This window comes from Giraffa tippelskirchi, chromosome 13 (genome assembly GCF_054371585.1).
Source record: "Giraffa tippelskirchi isolate mGirTip1 chromosome 13, T2T-mGirTip1v1.2.pri, whole genome shotgun sequence".
NCBI classification, from domain to species: Eukaryota; Metazoa; Chordata; class Mammalia; order Artiodactyla; family Giraffidae; genus Giraffa; species Giraffa tippelskirchi.
Genome location: NC_137287.1, coordinates 101,897,252 through 101,909,805, shown reverse-complemented (window position 1 = coordinate 101,909,805; position 12,554 = coordinate 101,897,252). Strand labels below are relative to the sequence as shown.

The following is a 12,554-nucleotide window of genomic DNA, read 5'->3' as shown; positions in this document are numbered from 1 at the left end:
GAATATGGCAGGAGATAAAACAAAGTCCCTACCTTCATGGAGTGTACATTCTAGTGGGGGTAATAATGAAAGACTACAAATAGTAAAAATTTAATATGGTGGTGAAATACAGCAAAACTAGGGCAGAAGAAGTGAAGGAGGAGGGAGTCACTATTTTATTTAGGGTGGTCAAGAAAGGTCTGGCTTCCCTGGTGACTCAGTGGTAAAGAATCCACCTGCCAATGTAGGAGATGGGTCTGATCCCTGGGTCAGGAAGATCCTCTGAAGAAGGAAATGGCAACCTGCACCAGTATTCTTGCCTGGAAAATCCTATGGACAGAGGATCCTGGTGGGCTATAGTCCGTGGAATCAGAAAAGAGTTGGACACAATTTAGCAACTAAACAACAACTGGAAGAACTGAGGGATGGTTTAAGTAAAGGAGTTACTGATCAGATAGTTAGGGCTAGTTCCGAAGGAGGAAGCACCTTCCCATTGCACCCAGCTTCCCACACATAGAGCAGATAAGAATCCAGGCCCAGAGAGTGAGTTATTTTATCTAAAGTTACAGGACTAGACGTGGAAGGGCTAGGCAGAGTCCAGTTTTCTGGACTTTTCCCACTGGTTTTTTCTCTTCTTCCCTGTGACAGTAGATGGAAGACAGACACAGAGGGGAAAGGTGTATAATGAACACTTATTTTAGGTTGTGATTGTTTTTATCTTTCCATCTTTCTGATGATTCACCATCTTAATACCTCAAAGAAAACCATTTTTTGTTTACAGATATTTAAGATTCTTACTATCATTTTTCTAAGTAGTCTGAGTACTGTTTGCATTAAATACTCAGAGGTACTTGAGTGAAAATATTCTTCAAGGAATTAGGATCAAATGACTATTTAAGACCACCATGTGACAAGAAGTGAGTTTGGTATCAACATCCCATGTCACAGATGAGAAAACTGAGGCCCAGAGAGGTGACAGGACTCGCCCAGGGTCACACGACCTGTCAGTGAGCCAACATGCCCTGGCCAGGTCCCACCACCGGCTCTAAGTACAGGCCGGTGTGGAAGTGGGAGAGGCCACCCCTATTCGCTGCATGCTGGCATCGCTGCTCCCGAGATCTCTTGGAGCAAGATGCTAACTATCTCTTTAAGAAGGAAAGTGAAGACGGGGCGCTTACGCAGCTGCCGGCGAGCCGCCGACTGGCTGGTCCCCTGCATCCACCTCACCCTCCCTGTCCCTCCCTCCCTCCCGGCAGCCCCAGCCCCTGCGAGCACCCAGCTAGCCGCCTCCAGCAGGGGCTCCGGAGAGCAGTTCGGCGGCCTGGGCAGGGCAGCCGAAGCCATGGAAGCCTCCGCAGGTGATGACAGGGACCTCCGGGGACCACCGCCCCAGCGGTGCCGCCGCGGCCCAAAGTGCCAAGTGCGGGTGGGGGAAGGGGAGGCTCGGGGGAGCGGCCGGAGCGCCCAGCGGTCAGCCAGCCCTCCAGGCTTTTCGGGCTGCGGCGGCCCAGCTGTCAGCGGCCGGGGGACCCGACCGCCCCGGGTCCCCGCCCACGCTCACCCGCCCCTGTCTGTCTGTTTTCCCCACCGCCGCAGGTTGCTGATCTGGGCCAGGCAGCTGCAGCAGCGACTGCAGAGGCGCTGCGCCAAGCCGGGCCGGAGCGGTGAGAGCCGCCGGCGGGGCTGCGGAGGGCGAGTGGACTCAGGTGAGGAGGCCTCGGCGGAGCCGGGAGGGGGTCCGCGTGTGCTACACCGCTGCGGGATGCGGGAGGGGGCCTCTCGCTGCGGTAGAATCCCTCAGAGGGCGCCAGCCGGGGAGGGGTTAACAGTGACTCATTCTTACCCTCCCTTCATTCCCCTACATCCTTCTAAGCGCCCCACCACGGCCACCACCTTGAAATTCACCAGTTAGAGGATGCTGGTGGTAGCAGAGAAGATGCCCGAAGTGGGCGATTTTAGGGGATTTTAGGGACCACCCCGTTTCTATTTGTCTTCCTGTTTCAGCGTTTGGCAAACATTTAAGCCACTTTCCTTCTTGGAGGAGGAGCAAGGGTACCTGAGGGTGGGGGGAGGATGGAACCTCAAACCCAGCCCAAGGTCAAGTGCCAATGACTGCTTCCTTCCCTTATTGCCCCCCTGAGAAGAATCAAGGCCCTGCGGTAGATCTGGAAAAAAATGCCCCTGACCCCTAGAATAGGAGCTCTGAGCCTCAGTCTCCCTGGAGCTTCTTCGAGATGTGATAATTTCTCCTTCCGCTCCTCAGCCGGGAGCTGGGCTGTTGGAACACCTACTAGCCTGGGGAGTCCCACATTCCCTCCCTCAACCCTGCAGTCTGAGGAGAGGCCTGTTTTCTCTGCCTTCTCTTTCCATCTGGAGGTGGGATGGGCTGGAGTTGCTTCCCCAAAGAAGGTGATCTCTGCAGGCAGGGTGGGAGAGGGAAGGTAGAGATTGGGGTTCTCAACGTCCCTTAGCCTGCTTAGAGGCCCCAAGTAGCCATCTTAAAATTCTTTAGGCGTGGGTGTCTGTCTGCTCCTCTGTTAAATGCAGGAGTTGGATTAGATGGTCTGTACAATTTTAATATGCCATTCAAGCAGCTCTTACATGTCAGGGGGACATCTCTATTAAAGCAACCTAGAATTTAAACGTGGGTCTATGAAATAATTGGAATTTCCTCAGTTGATCTCTTTAAACTCGGTACTTCTCAAGGGAAGCATTGACTGTGTGGGTGGGCCTTGTAGAACTGGAGAGTCAGACAGTCCTGTACTGGCATCTCTGTGCCATCACTGGAATGGCCTTTGTCAAGTTACTTCCCTCCCCCAAGCTTCAATTTCCTCATCTGTAAATCTGGGAATTTCTCAGAGGGTTGATGTGAAGACTGAATGAGATCTATATGAAAGCATTGGAAATACTGCCTGCCTGGCACATAGTAGGTTCTCAGGGATGTGGGACTTGGAAGGTAGACTGGAGGAAGAGGAGAGGGGTAGCTCCTCTTAGTCCTGTGCTTTCTCACTGCCCCTCTCCACCCCACCAGTCTCATCCACATCCTTGTAGATGGTTGCCTGCCAGGGGATAATGAGTGCTGGAGTGGGCTGGGCTGCCAGGCCGAGGAGCCTAGGAAGCAAGCAGGAGGTACAAACATTTCCACTGCAAGAGTGCTGACATCATTCCAGCAAATGATGGTCCCAAGGAGGCACATGTAGCCCAGCACTGGGTTTGGAAAATATTGGCCTCAAAGAGCAGAGTCCCTTAGGGAACAGAAGCATCAAAATCTTATGTGCTGACAGGGAGGCAGGGACCAAGTCTTCCTGTTTTCACCTGGATCCTACTTCTGCTCCCTTGTGCTCTAGGAGTCTCGCTAGAATCTCCATGAGATAAGAAGGTCAAGATTTTGGTGTCTGCATTTCTTATTCTTTATCTTCCCTCCTGCTGTCCTGTTCAGCCTTACATTCACCCTTTCTTGTTGCAGTTTATTCCACAGAGACATTCTGCCTCTTGACAGTATGATAAAGAAGTCTCCCCGTAAGGGCAGTGCAGGGCATTTTGCTGCTGCACCATTTGGGCCATAAGATATTATTTCCCCAACTCCACTACATCCCCATTAGTTTGTGAGCTCCTCCCAGCAGAGGCCTGGACTTTTTTCTCTCTATGTCTTCAACCTCTAGCCCATGGCTAGGCATAAAGCAGGTCCTCAGTAAGTGTTGAATCAAATAAGTTTGAGGAAATTATGTCCCTAAGCCAACTAGGTTAGAGAGAAACTGCGGGAGTGTGTTGACAGTGTAAGGAAAAGCATTGTTAAGTATAGTACTGTGCCAATTGTTGGTTATTATTATTATTGCTCTTACTATTGCTATTGCCAGTGGCCAACAGTTGTTTTACCTTCTCCCTGAGTCAGGCTTGAAGGAACTAGATGTGCCTTGGGGAGTGATGATGTTGACAAACAGGTGGTTCTGGTTGGTGAAAGATGAGCATAAAGGGAAGAGAATTGGGAAAAGAGTGATTCCAGCCTCTTCTTGTATTTCGGGGAAGGAGCAGATAAGGAGACTCAAACAAGTCAAAATGGACATGTAGCAAAAAATCAGGAGACCCAGGTTCCAGGTCTTGTTCTACTACCACCACATTGAGTGACCTTGGGCCAATCATACCTCCTCTCAGGACCTCTAGTTCCCCAAGTATAGAATGAGAAGACATGATCCCAAAGCTTCCTTCTGTTCTGACATTTTGTCAAGTGGATTTTGTTAAATAAAAATAAGACAACTATTATTACTCTGAGTATCATTTATGGAATAGCACACCATTACCTATTTCAGGTAATCCTTGCAACAGATTATACTGATGTGAAAGTAGAGGAGTCTGAGGCTTAGAGAGAGTGACTTTCCTAAGGCTACAGAGCTCAAAGTGGCAGAACTGTTATCTGACACCTGGTCTATCTGAGTCCAAAGAGTGAGCTCTTGCAAAGGTTTCGCTACCTCCGCTTCTTGTCGCTGTGAGGTGTGTGTACACTTGTAACTGTGCCTAGGGCTTTGGAGAAGGGGAGGCATTTCCCCAAAGGGATTGTTGCAGGGAAACTTGCTGGGTTGACAAGTGTGTAAGTCAGTGCTGTAAAGTCTTCCTTGCAGTGCGAGCTCAGCTTTGCTGATGGGTGGCCGGTGCCCCTTTATCAAGGAGAATGGCTGGGAATGAATGACAGTCATGACAGGCACATGTTTTGAGCTCCTCCTAGGTCCTGTGCTCTGTTTTACACAGGTTCACTACTCTTCAGATAATCCTATTATGTAGGCTTAGACTTTAATCTTACCCATTTTACAAGTGAGGAAGCCAGGACAGTGAAGCAAAGGATCTTACCCAGAGTTACACAGCTAATGTGTGGTAGAACCAGAGACAGTTTAGCTGAGAGTTGAAAGAACTGCTTTTAGTCTGAGCCTTTTCACTGACAGCTTGACTGTGGGTTAGCCAGTTTCTCTCTGCATGTCCCAGATGCACTGGATGCCTCTATGACTCTAAAGGGCCTAAATGCTGCCTTGTCCCAGAACAGGAGTAGAGGGGTTTCCTTGTCTAGCTAAACATGGATCAGCCTTTGTTTATTATTTATTTATCAGGCCCTAGACCAAGCACATAGGATACAGAAAAGAGTAAGAGGCAATCCCTAATTTCAAGAAACTCACAGCTAATAGAGGGAGACAAATAGCTAAGCCTGTGGATATGGTTGGACCATCTAGGAGCTGTGATAACACTGATGTGCATATAACGGGACAGGGAGAAAGGGATGGCCTCTCCTACTCTGTGGGTCAGGAAGATTTTAGAGAGATGATGCCATTTTATACGTTAAATTTGTGTATAATAGTAATAATAATAAATGTTCTACCCAGATTAAGACATTTCCAAGGAGTTTTTGACTCTGCACTGCAGCAACCCCAAAAGTGGCCACAATCTGAGGGACCATCCCAACTCACTCTGTGGCTCAGTTCCAAAGGAACCATCCATTTGTCTCAGAGGACTGGAACCTTCCCTGTCATCAGAGGTGTCTAGAAGCAGGACTCTGAGGCTCCTCTTGGAAGGCCTGTCTAGTGCCTATAACCATCCAGTAGGCTTGGGGACTTCTTCCTCATGTCATTATCCCACCTGTTTGGAGCACCTGACACCAGGAGAAATGAAGGCATTTACCCAAGATTACTCAGCAAGGCTGGGATCAGAACTCTGGCCTTATGGGGATTGCATTTCTGAGCCATATGGGTATCTTTCTACATCTAGGTCACTAGGGACCTAAGGGGCCATTTCTTCATTTGATGGGCAGCTCACACCGAGTAGAGGTTTGATGCAGATGATGTAAAGCTAAGGGCCCTTAGAGAGACGAGGCCTGTGTCCCCAGGCTGCTTTGTACTGCTTGATGAACAGGTATTTATGAAGTGTTTATCATATGCTAGCACCTCTAAATTGAGGTGCTGAGCCAACCAAAAGGGAACATCTGGGAAGCAGCCTGGTATAGTGAAAAGAGCAAGCGCCAAGGGGCCAGGAGACTGACCTCAGCTCTGCCAGGGCTCCCTGGGTGGCCTGAGGCAAGGCTCTTTGCTTTTCCACACCTGCAAAATGATAGGCAGAGGTGGTGATCTCTTCGAGCACTGACTGGTTAACAATTCAGCAACACTTTCTTCTGTTCTAGAACCACTTTAAGAGGTACAAAAGTGGACAGGATACAGATAACTGTAACCTGAGGAAAAATGAGATAAATATAACTAGAGGTATGAAACATGCTCTGGGGGTTTGCTGGAGGGAGAAGGTTTGGGAAAGGCTCAGTTCAAAAGCTACCTCTTCAAAGATAGGATGAGATGCGGAGAGAGGTGAGGGGTTTTTGAACCACGAGGAGTAGCAGAAACATGCTTTCATTCTGGACGGGAAGGGTGTATAGCAGAGCAATGGTCCTCAGACAGATTTCAAAGATCAGTACATTTGAGAATCTATCCTAGGTTGGCCAACTTTTTACTCTGCCAAATAAGGACAAATAATACTTGCTCTATTTACTATTATGGTCATATAGAGAGAAAAAGAACATTTCAATACCTTTATCCCCAAAGTAAGAAGGCTATATAAAATCAGGGAAAAAAATGATTCCTTCAAATCAAATGCATTTTGCTTTATTTAAAAACTCACTGCAGTGATTTCCCTGGTGGTCCAGTGATTAAGACTCCAAACTCCCAATGCAGGGTGCCTGGGTTTGATCTCTGGTCAGGGAACAGGATCTCACATGGCACAACTAAGACCCAGTACAGCCAAATAAATAAAAATAAATATTAAAAAAAAGTCTCACTGCATTGTCCATATTTTGCAGCAGACCAAGGGGCTTTCCAGGTGGTGCTAGTAGTAAAGAACCCGCCTGCCAATGCAGGAGACCTAAGAGACACAGGTCCAATCCCTGGGTCAGAAAGATCCCATGGCAGAGGAGGATCCCCTCTAGTGTTCTTGCCTGGAGAATCCCATGAACAGAGGAGCATGGCAGGCTACAATCCATAGGGTCACACAGAGTGAGACATACCTGAAGTGACTTTGCACACACTCACTGTCCATGAGTTTGGCTCTGAAATCAGGCCGCTTGGGTTCGAATCCTGGCCAAGTAATTTTTTCTCTAGAGCCTCTGCTTCCTCATCTGTAAAAAGGGGACATGATGCTATCTACCTACCTCCTAAGGTCACTAGAGGAGGTCCATAGGCTATAATAAAACATGTAAAGGAAGGAACCTCAAACTCTGTTCTCCATGTTGGGCTTTGGGGGATGATAGCAAATTGGAGAGTGTTTGCTGGAAAGAGGCAGCTGCCATGCAAGAATGTGGGTCACATGTCATCGGATCTTCTCATTTATAAGAAAGAAATCCAGGTATTTTGCTGGCTGTCCAATGGTTAGGACTCCATGCTTCCACAGCAGGGGGCATGGATTCAATACCTGGTTGGGGAACTAAGATTCCACAAGCTGCATGGCCAAAAAATAAATAATTACAATAATAAAAAATAGGACAGAAATCTGAATGTTTGTGACATCTTTTGATTTTTTTTTTTTAATGTGGCCAACTAGGCAGCCTTTTAAAATATGCCCATTAAAGTGTGTCTGTGTCAGGCCATCAGTCTGTGCTCCCTGATGTACAGTGATAGATGCCAGACATGTAGTGCTCATAGCTGTTGGCTGAGGATGAGGACAGAGAAGGGAAACAAAGCTGAGAGTGCAGACCTGGACCAGGGATGCCCTCCCTCTCTGCAGGACAGGGGAACACATTGCTTTGGCCACTTGGATCTTCTGCTTCTGGGCCGCCTGCTTCAAAGGCCCAATTTGTGCCCCTTTGTTTCTGGCAGCACTGTCAGGAAGGAGTCTCTAGAGACTGAGGCTTCCAAACCTCTCTGAGCCCCATGGCACCTGCCAGCCTCCCTACCACAGGGTCTCTGGAAGCTTGGTCAGCAGCCTCAGAAGAGGGAACTTGACTGATGGCCAGTGAAGCTGGCACAAAAGCTACCCTTGAGAAGCAAGTGTGAGGAGAGGTGCTGGTATCCTCAGCAGGAGGGGCGATTCCTGTTCTCTGGAAGCCACGCTGGTTCTACCACCTCTGCCTGGCTTATGATGAGGTCTGGACAGCAAGTGGTCTCTTTTTGACAGCTCTGCCACACAGCCACCCCCAAGGAAAAGCTAGGATCTGATTGTGAAGGAAGCCTGGAGCGTTCTCAGAGAGGACCTCCTGATTAGCTGGAGGAACACCACTGACATGCTTTCAAGGCATTCTGGGATTCAGACTAAAGCCACTGAGGACAGTTTACATTTTTGTGGCTCCACTTAATCAAATATTCATCAAGCACCTACTGTGGTCAGGCTTTACCCGGGCCACCATGGGGGAATGCAAAGAAATATTTCCATTCATTCATTCAGCCAGTGTGTATAGTGTCCGGTCTATAAAGCAGGTACTGACATGCGGTCCCTCCCCTCAGGGAGATTTTGAGGCTGATAAAGATATATGGATGACACATGGAGCCTGGCTCATAGAAATATTAATAACAGCTGCCATTGGATTGTGTGCCTTCCGAGTGTTAGATGCTAGATTGTAGTACCTGCTTTAGAGAGTGGGTATGGGGATTGAATGGAGTCTTCCTCTGAAACACTTACTGTGCCTGCCACATGCTGGTGCTCAGTAAAAGGACAGCTGCTTTATAGTAACCTTGCAAAACTGGGCAGATCCACAAGAATGCCCAAGACACTTGTTAGAAAAAACAAGACGCAAAACAACTCAGTCCCACTTAGCATATGTTATCCTCATTTTATAGATGAGGACACTGGGGCTCAGAGAGGGGAGGTAGTTTGTTCAGAGTTACTGTGAAGCAGAGCCTATACTAAATGTTGGTCCCTTTGGCATCAAAGCTATGTTCTTTCTTCTAAGCCTTATTGCTTCAAAAAAAAGTGGTTAATGAATAAAGCAGTAAAGCTACCACATTCGACAGGTGAGGCAGTACCACCTGGTGAGGTGGGGCATTTTTATAATTGAGGAAGCTGAGGCCAGTGGAAAGAAGGAACTGGCCATACTCGTGTAACCAGAAAGTGGTGGGGTTGGGACCCCAACCCAGGCATGTTGGACATGGCTTCCCACACCGCTGGGACGGAATAGTAGTCATCGGGTGTGAAGATAGTTGTATGCAGAAACTCAAATTTCAGTCACATGAGAGATCTTGGGCTTCCACATGCCCTGAGGGGCAGTTCCCAGATCAGCACTTACAGGTGCCAGCCAGGGAGGACAATTTAGGCTCAGTTCAAGGAAGAACATGCTAAATTGAAAAACCATCTAGCAATGAAGCAGTATGTTTTGAGAGCTAGTTCCTCATCTCTAGGCTGCTCACATAGGTCTTGATGTTCTAGAAGGAATTCTTGCAATGTGATGGGATTTGGAAAGGTGATGCTCAATAGTCTTGCAATCTAGAGGGTCAGGAATTCTAGCATAGGACTGGTCACAGGCGATGCAAGCAGTGAGTGCTACTGGCGTCCCCAAGAGAAAGAGTAACCATAGGCTGGGGCTATTTGGGTAGTCTTCCTAGCGGGAGGAGCTAGAGCAGAATCTGAAGGGTTGGGAAAAGGGAGAGGAGGAGGATTGGGTAAGCTGATAACGTCCTAGGGTGGTGAGCTCACCAGTCTAGCTGGGCTGTAGGGTTAGTACCTCTCAGCGAAGGGTACTCCCTTGTTCTCCAGAGCTTTTTTAAATGGTAGAAATGGCACAGGGAATCCTGGGTCTTTCCCAAAGCCTCATTAGGAGGCTGGTTTGGCACCACGTCCCCCTCTTCCCTCCCAGCCATTGCTCCTGTCTTCACTGTACCACTCACCTCCTCCCATCCTCCCTTTCAGAGGTGGCAGACTTTGGACGTTGAGCTCTCCTGGGAGACAGGTGTGCCAAACGTGGCCTCTGCAGTGAGGCGAAGCCTAGGGCGCTGATTAAGGTCACCTTCCTCTCATTTGGGGCACAGAGCCGAAGCCGACCTGGGCCTCCTAGGGGCTACTTGCTGCTCAGGGTGAGCTCTGGCTTCAGAGTCAGGCCTGGCTCATCTCCAGTTCTGCTGCTCGTCAGCCTGGGAATGCGGACAAATTGTCTTACCCCTCACCCTTCCCTCCCAGCCCCCACCCCTGGGCCATGTTCTCATCTACCAAAGAGGGATCGATCATTCGTGCCTGAGAGGAGAGGATGATCCGCCAAAAGGGCCTGGCACATGGCAGATGGCCCCACAAATGCGCCTCCTCTCTGTGGCCTCACTTGCTTCTCTCCCTGCTGGGTCCCAACCCTTGTCCCGGCAAATGATAAGAGGCACAGGGGTGTGTGACATGGCCCATCCTCCTACCGCTCTGTGAGGAAAGTATTATTACAGAAGAGGAAATCGAGTCACATGAAATTGGAGCAACTTGTCTTTTATATGTGACTGAGCTACCAAATATCCGATTCCTGAGCCCAACTTCTCCCCATTCCTTTTACTCCTTTTGCTTTTTCATTCTCTTTCTCTCCCTGTTTCTGCTCCTTCGAGCCTGTGCATATCCATTCCTCCCCCCTCAGCCCTTAGCTGGTCTCTTCCGAGCAAGGTTATCAGCCCTGGGGCTGATTGGAGTGAGCCAGCCTAAGAGCTAAAGAAGGGTGTTTTGCTGCTTCAGAAATGTCCATAAGGGGCCCTTGGTCAAATTCTATCCCAGTCAGCAGTATTCCCTCCACGGGCCCCTCCTTTCTACCTCCTTTACTTTAATTCATCCTGAAATTTTCTTCCCATCACCACTGCTATCTCCCCATGTTCCCATCTGTCTCAAGGCTCAGTTTGTGTGCCATCTTTCAGGAGTCCCTATTCGTCAGCTCCTTCCCAGAGCCCAGGCTCCTAGTCACCAGGCCAAGCTCTGTGCTCTCAGAGGATGAAGAACACCAGACCCTCCATGCCCTCCCATTTCCTGTGCTACAGAGAGCAGCCCCCTGTACCCAGGGGCCGGTCTGGAGCTGTAGGACTACTTGAGCCAACTCCCTGGTTTGTGGCTTCCTTCTAAAAATAGGGGGCGGGTAGGCTCCATGCCTGGGAGAGGATGGGCCTCAGAGTTGTTAGGACTAGCAGGAGATGGCCGTTGTAAGGAATCTCAGAGGTCAGCCTTCCAGTGAAGGGGCCCAGGATCCAAGCCTGGACAGCATCAGATAGCTCACTCTGCTCTCTGAGTGGTCAGCTGAGAGCACGGACTTTGGAGCTGGACAAGCTTGGACTGCCACCTTGGTCTTGAACATGGACTTACTTTGTGATTATGGGCAAGTCACTTGATTTCTCTGACCGTTTTGGTTCCTCAGTAGTAAAACTGGGCTTCATAGTCATAATTCCAGCCTCATAGGAGCAAAGCTGGGTAGAGAATTAAACTAGATTAGAAATCCCATGTGTGTAAAGCCTGCAGCACAGGGTTTAGCACACAATAGGTGCTGAATAAATGCTAGTACCCTTCCACCCAGTTAGAAGGAAAGAACTTTATAACTTCTCTAGTTTTCCAAAGATCTGATACATCTTCAATTGGTAGTGAGCGCCCTCTCACTGGAGGTATTCAAACTGAGTCTAGGTGACTGCAGAACAGGAATGTTATTCAGAGAAATGATGCTTCAATCAGCATCACTGGATGTTGGGCTTTGAAATCTTCACGTTCTTTCCTGCCCTTAAGTTCTGTGATTCTGTGAAGACTTTGACTCAGATCTCATTAGTCAATTATGAGAAACAGTTGGGGTTTGGCTTGGATGTCTGCTTAGCACAGATAAAAGACAAAAATCTGCTGGCATTATGAGCTCATTGAAGGCTTTCTCCCAAGAGATGACGAGGCTAGAAACAAAGTCAGGTCTAAGAAGAAGAGTTCCCATACATTCTGTGAAGGGAACCTGGCTGGGATGTTTAGGGTATGAGGCTAAATGTGTAGGCTGAATTTTGGGAAGGCTACACCATGATCAATAGCATGAACTGCCCAGAGCAAGGCCTGTGTTTGATTTGTCTCTGAATCCTCAGTGCCTAGTGCAAGCCAAGCATACAGGAAGTAAGTACTCTGGACAAGTAATGAGCGAATGGCAAATAGCCTTGATGTTTTTTGCAGATGGAATCTCTTGAGTTAAGAGACTCTTAGAACTTCCCTAGAGGCCATGTGGTGGTTTCCTACTCAGTGCATGTACGTCTGTGCATCTGTGTCCATGTCTGTTCATGTGCCAGACTTCCAAGAAAGACCCCTCCTACTTGCTGCTGCCCTGCCTTCTCTTTCTCTGGCCCTTTCCCCTCCTTCCAGCTCTTGATGTATGCATCAAGCTATACCTACTTAGAAGTGTAACTTTTGACATGGTATGTGACCCATGAAACCATCACCACCATGAAGATAATTAACACATCCATCAACCCCCAAAGTTTGCTCTTGTCCCTTTGTACTAATTCCTTCCTCTCATGCCTCCCGCTCCATTCCTCTCCCCAGGCAACTGCTGATCTGCTTTCTGTCACTATCAATTACTTCGCATTTTTTATAACTTTATATCAATGGAACCATACAGCATACACTATTTTTGGTTGGGGGAGAGGGTCTGGCTT

At 48.5% G+C, this 12,554-nt stretch overlaps 1 protein-coding gene across 1 annotated transcript in view; it reads left to right on the top strand.

The window, feature by feature from the left end:
- The first annotated feature begins 1,239 nt into the window (after positions 1-1,239).
- Positions 1,240-12,554, top strand: part of SNPH (syntaphilin) — a 42,481-nt gene continuing 31,166 nt past the window's right edge. Inside the window, exons 1-2 of the mRNA XM_081560603.1 lie at positions 1,240-1,337; positions 1,576-1,685. The gene's annotated coding sequence lies outside the window, so the exon portion shown is untranslated. The remainder of the gene's footprint in view (positions 1,338-1,575; positions 1,686-12,554) is intronic.